At 51.9% G+C, this 5,932-nt stretch overlaps 1 protein-coding gene across 12 annotated transcripts in view; it reads left to right on the forward strand.

Annotated features, from left to right (window-relative positions):
* IL1R1 (interleukin 1 receptor, type I) overlaps positions 1-5,932 on the forward strand; it is a 137,664-nt gene that overhangs the window by 94,988 nt on the left and 36,744 nt on the right. For 7 of the 12 annotated variants that reach the window (XM_010829669.1, XM_010829668.1, XM_010829667.1 and 4 more), the window contains one exon: positions 4,617-4,768. The gene's annotated coding sequence lies outside the window, so the exon portion shown is untranslated. Of the gene's footprint in view, positions 1-2,061; positions 2,435-4,210; positions 4,336-4,616; positions 4,769-5,932 lie in introns of all 12 variants that reach the window. The other 5 variants (XM_010829663.1, XM_010829659.1, XM_010829660.1 and 2 more) reach the window with 2 other exon arrangements.

Below are 5,932 nucleotides of genomic sequence, written 5' to 3' on the forward strand. Positions count from 1 at the left end.
GTAGTCCAGACTGTAGTCCAGGCCGCTCTGTCCACGGGATTCTCCAGGCAAGAATACTGGAGTGGGTTGCCATTTCCTTCTCCAGGGGATCTCCTTACCCAGAGAACAAACCTGTGTCTCCAGCATCTCCTGCATTGGCAGGCAGATTCTTTACCGCTGAACCACTTGGGAAGCCCCTTAACCACTGAACCACCAGGGAAGTCCCCCAGACCCCATACTTTGGGGGCTTCTGCCCTGCTTTTCAGCCGGCCACAGGCTTCTGCATGGCCAGGAGTCTTAGAGCTTAGAGGATGGTACAGAACCCAGGAGCCCTGGAATTCCCTGCCCAGATAGCCTGCCCTCAGATTCCAGGGTGGACGCAGGCCTCTTTCCCGATAGTCCTCTGTGGACTCCACTGCCTGAGGGCCTCCCTGGTCTGCAGAGTGGCCAGGGCTATATGCAGGGTGGGAGAGGGGAGGGTGGGGATGCCTGCCTGTGGGCACGCTAAGGGCCCCCACAGTATGGGATGGAGCTGGGGGCAGGCCGGGGAGTCAGGCTTGGAGCTTACTGTGGATAGAGACCCCCTGAACCCCACGTAGCAAGGCCCCCTGTAGGCCCTGTGTGGACGGTGCAGCCCAGACACACGTGTGTCTTCCTGCATCTTCTGTGTGCGCCTGCCGTGTGTGTGCGCCTGCCGTGTGTGTGTGCCTGCCGTGTGCGCGCACCTGCCGTGTGTGTGTCTGCCGTGTGTGTGCCTTCCGTGTGTGTGCTTGACGTGTGTGTGTCTGCCGTGTGTGTGTCCGTGGTATGCCACCTCAGCCCCTGCATGCCTGGCTTCTGTCCTGGAAGACAAGATTCACAATGAGGGGGAATTCCTCAGATACAAGAAGGAAATGCCTCAAGAATTAGAAGGCCTTAATAGTAATAGATTCTTTATGGCCACAAGGTGGGAGCAACTGTCCCCCCGCTGCGCTGGGACCCTGGGCCTTGAGGAAACCCCTTCGGTTCCTATGACACCATGTCTCTTTTCCTTTGTCTGCACCGGGTGCAGTTTCTTACCGTGATAGGAAGGTGCTATGGATGAAGTCCGCCATTCCCCGAAGTAGGGCTTTCCATGGGGCCAGTATATTCATTGTAAATTCTGATACTTAGTCTCTGTTCTTAACTTAGCTCACGTTGAAGTTTGTCTTTCTGGATCTAGTAGGAAATTGCTTTATGCCTCAGATTTTCATTTTCACCTTATCTTTAATAAACCTGTAGCTGTGTATGTATGTTCCGTGGACCACCTAGTTATGCTGTGATGTGCTGGTTTCCAGATGTTATCCCCAAGAAGCAATGGCAGCTCTGCTTGGGGAGTTGACAATGGCTCGCTGTTTCACGGAGTGTCATAGAAAGCTATGCCATGTTTTCACTCCTGGTGCACCTAGTCAGCAGACCAGACCGGTGGAGGTAGGGTGACTGGCCGAGGCTTTGGTCACCCCACCCCTCCATGACTGCCCAGGTCAGACAGTGCCCTGGGTCAGACAGTACCCTGGGTACCTCAATGCACTGCCGCGCCTCTGCACATCAGCTGGAAGCTGCGATGGAGACAATGTCAGCAAGTCTGGGAAATTTCATACGTAATAAAGGCAGGGGGCGGGGGGCGCTTGTTCATTTACTGGGGGAGTTAATCATCTTATTTTATGTGGAAAATTCACCAGAGAAATAACGTGGTGGAATAAATCAGTGACTGTAGATATTTTCTAAAAGGATAATCTTTATTTATTTTTCTTTATCGGTGTTTTGTTGTTTTACAATGTTGTTAGTTTCTGCTGTACAGCAAAGTGAGTCAGCTATATGGAGTCTTTTCTGGATTTCCTTCCCATTTAGGTCCCCACAGAGCATTGAGTAGAGTTCCCTGTGCTGTACAGCAGGTTCTCATTAGTCATCTGTTTTACACATGGTATCCATAGTGTGTACATGTCAGTCCCAATCTCCCAGTTTCTCCCACCCCATTTCTTCCCTTGGGATCCATACATTTGTTCTCTGTGTCTACGTCTATATTTCTGGTTTGCAAATAAGCTCATCTGTATATTTTTCTAGGTTCCACATATATGTGTCGATATAGTAAAAGCAGCAAGGAAAAAGCAACAAATAACAAATAAAAGGATATATTGAATTTTATTACAAATCGATTTCAAAACACCATTTTTGAAATCTTTGCTGAGTTTCCTCTGGATAAGGGGGGTGATGCTGACCCAGAATTCCTCGTGGCATTGAAGTGCTGCAGTCCAGCTCCTGCTCCCCAGTCCCTCGGACCTCCTGCCCCCTCCAGCTGTGAGCCTTTGTCCCCCGCCTTAAGCACTGGTGCACCTTCTCCTGGGCAAGTCTCAGGCATCTCCAGCCCCCGGGGATGGCTCCCCTCTGCCTGTCCTCTGACTCGTGGGCAGTGCGTGCTTCCCCTGCTTCATTCCAGGTGGGTGTTGGTCCCTTTTCGGTCTAGTGCAAAGGTGGTGGGTGGGTTCCTTCTGGCCTCTCTCCCTCTCTCTCTCCTTCCTTCCACCCTGACTTCTACAAGTGTTATTGAACTCTTAGCACATGCAGGATGTGTAAGGGGGGCCCTCCTCCGAGGACTGCAGGAGACTCAGGGGATCTGCCCTGGACCCTTCTTCCTTGGCTGGGCAGGGAGTTCCAGTGACTGGGGGAGCCGCCCAGCGTGGCCAGGGCTCTGCATCCCTGAGGCAGCCAGTGCGGGGTGTCAAGGAGAGCCTGTGTAACTTGGCACTCATAACTGTGGAGGAAGGGGGTGCGCAGGAGCCCGTGGGAGAGGCTGTTGATCAGAGAATCCACTCGGAGCTGATCAGAAGTCATAGGAGAAGCTGGCCAACTAGGAAGGATCGGATTGAATGACAGTCATGGGAAGCACTGTAGAGGCAGCATGGAGGCAGAAGGATTCAGGGCTCACAGATGAGCCAGGAGCAGAGACGGCCCGGAGCTGACGGAGGAGAAGGGCTGGGCCCTCATTCCAGGGAGATGGCCCAGAGCAGGGGTGGGTGGGGGCCATGTGCTGTAGAGCCGTCTAGTAAGATGGGGACTTGGAGGGGTGGTCCCTTCACGTGGAGTGACCAAGAGCCTGTGGTAGCCTATGTGACACATTTCACAAGGTCCGTGAGACTAGGGAGCAGAGGGCAGGCCATTCAGAGTGGATATGAAAATCCTTTTAAGAAGTTTCTGGGGCAAAGAGGAAGAGAGAAAGTGAAGTGGTTAGCGGGGTGTGGTGTCCACTTCTTTGCAGAAGATTTCCTGGGCTTCCCAAATAAATCCATTCTGCTCATCTGTCCTCCCCTTTCTCCAGTCTGTTAGTTTCTCCCTGAGATCGTCCACAGGGCTCCCATCAGCTATGGTCATTCTGAGCCCCTCAACGGGAGGGGCTTGGGGATGGGTAGATCCTGGATGCGTGTCTTTGATCTGGTGCCTTATGCTTCACAGTGATGAGCTCTGACGCCTTGATGCGATGCCCTGTGCTTTCTCACAGTAAATCCAAGGTGAACAACAAGGGTGGCATTTAGCACATTTAGTCTACGTGGAAGGTTTGGCATTGAGTTAGGCTGTTTTACCCACTGGGCATTGAAAGCCCTTATGCTAAGGCTTTCCCAGCTTCTCAGAGGCCCAGGGAAATGATACAGACCTGAGAAAAAATAAAATATCAGACTCCAGAATACTAAAAGTAAACTGCAGACTCGGGAGTGGATGATGAACTGGCTGCAGGATGTCTCAGAAGGGCAGTCCCATCTCAGCTTTCTGAAGTTTTCTCAAATTATGTAACCCATCACGGATCACAGCCTTGTCGTGATGAAGGGGCTTACATAACTCAATGACACTATAAGCCATGCAGTGCAGGGCCACCCAGACAGAAGGGGATCAAACTAGTCAGTCCTATAGGAAATCAACCCTGAATATTCATTGGAAGGACTGATGATGCTGAAGCTGAAGTTCCCATATTTTGACTACCTGATGCAAAGAGCCAATTCGCTGGGAAAGACTGAGGGCAGGAGGAGAAGGGGGGCAACAGAGGATGAGATGGTTAGATAGCATCACTGACTCAGTGGACATGAATTTGAGCAAACTCCAAGAGATAGTGGAGGACAGAAGAGCCTGGCATGCTGCAGACCATGGGGTCAAAAAGCGTTGGACATGACTGAGCAACTGAACAACACAACCTCAGTAGAAAATTATGTAATTTGGAATGCAGGTGTTAAAGAAGAGTGGAAAGGACAAGTGACGATTCGTAGAGGAAGCCTGTTTTTAAACAGGGCCTGGAAGTTTCTCCTGGCAGCTGGGAAGTTTCTCGGAGCGTTATTCTCAAGGTGCCTTAAGGTATGGGCTCCTTGAGGTGGTTTGACTCATTCCTGTGCCCCAGTGTACAGCAAAGTGCCAGGTGTGTGTTCAGTTAAAACAAACGAGGGGTTGTCAACCTCTGTACTCCTCACCCCGACTTGATTTCCTGAATGTTTTCTCAAAGGACGTGCTCTTTAAATGCGTGACTCACCTTTGCAAGCTTGTTTTGTTATTTTGGACACCTTGAGACCTGTGCAGTGGTGGATGACTTACCGTCTCCATTCGAGTTCACGCTCACGTGTGTGCTCTTCCTTCCCCAGGCAGCTGCGGCCCCTGAAGATGCCAGCTCCCTCCTAAGAAGTGGGCCCGCCTCCTACAGGAAACGACCTTCTCCACAGTGACCAGGCTGGTTCACCCCAGGGCCTCACCCGCCTTCTCTCATCAACAGCGGAAGCTTCCCACCGTGTTTAAGGTAGTTCTGGACTATCTCTCACTGTATATAGAATATTTTGTTTTTGTCGGTGTGTTTTTCTTTGGGACAGCTCCGTGGTTTTATCTGACTTCTGAAGGGGTCTGTGACCCTAGAAAGAATCACTGCCCACCCACTTTCCCAGGGTCACCCCCGCTTTAGCTCCAGCTGTGATCTTGTGATGATGTTCCCAGTACAGGTCTGAGCTGTCTCAACTCCAGGTCATCCCAGATCCCCTGTGGATTTCACTTAACTTTCACCTAACTCTCATGGTCGCAGGGTCTGTCATGTGGTTCCAGGAGACCCAGGCTGGTGGTGCAGCGAGTGACACCCCTGTGGGCATCTCCTCGGCTCTGTGGGTACTGGAACCCACCCTCCTCACCCTGCCCTGCCCCTTGCTGGCACCACACGAGTGACTCAGGGCCAGTGGGTCCCAGACCCACTCAGTCACTGCTTCTCTGGCTTACCTCCCAGTGAGTCTCACTTTGTTTGTCTGTCTCTGTTGGCTGCTCATGCCTGCATCCCTGCTCAACCTGGATGGCCCCTCCTTGGCTGCCTGCTCTCCCTGCCTCCTCACTCATTTCCCATTTATATTCCACGTAGGTGCCAAAATTTCCATTAAAAAAAAATCTGATCGTACACTACTCTGTGGCTTAAAGCCTTTCAATGGTTGTTTTGCCACCTACAGATTCCAGTCCCCACTCCTCAGCAAGGATCTGCGTGTTCTGGGCTCTTTCCGCCTCTCTAAGCTTTGCCGCTTTGCACCTCAACTCTGACTTACGGTCAGGAATGTGATGAATCTCCCCTGTGCTCTCCCCCCATGAGGCTCACCTCACGCCCGGGGCAGCTGTCCGCATCATGGTGTGACTCAGTGGACATGCCCACTCTCCCTGCTGGCTGGTGAGCTCCTTGAGCCCCTGGGTCAGTATTTCTAGTCTTGTTCCCAGGACCAAGTATAGACATAGGCACGCAGTTGTTGTTCAATTGTGTCTGACTTTTTGTGACCTGATGAACTGCAGCATGCCAGGCTCCCCTGTCCTCCACTGTCCTCTGGAGTTTGCTCAAACTCATGTCCATTGAGTCGGTGATGCCATCCAACCATCTCATCCTCTGTCATCCCCTTCTCCTCCTGCCCTCAGTCTTTCCCAACATCAGGGTCTTTTCAAA

The sequence above is a fragment of the Bison bison genome, unplaced genomic scaffold (assembly GCF_000754665.1).
Source record: "Bison bison bison isolate TAMUID 2011002044 unplaced genomic scaffold, Bison_UMD1.0 scf7180017864508, whole genome shotgun sequence".
NCBI classification, from domain to species: domain Eukaryota; kingdom Metazoa; phylum Chordata; class Mammalia; order Artiodactyla; family Bovidae; genus Bison; species Bison bison.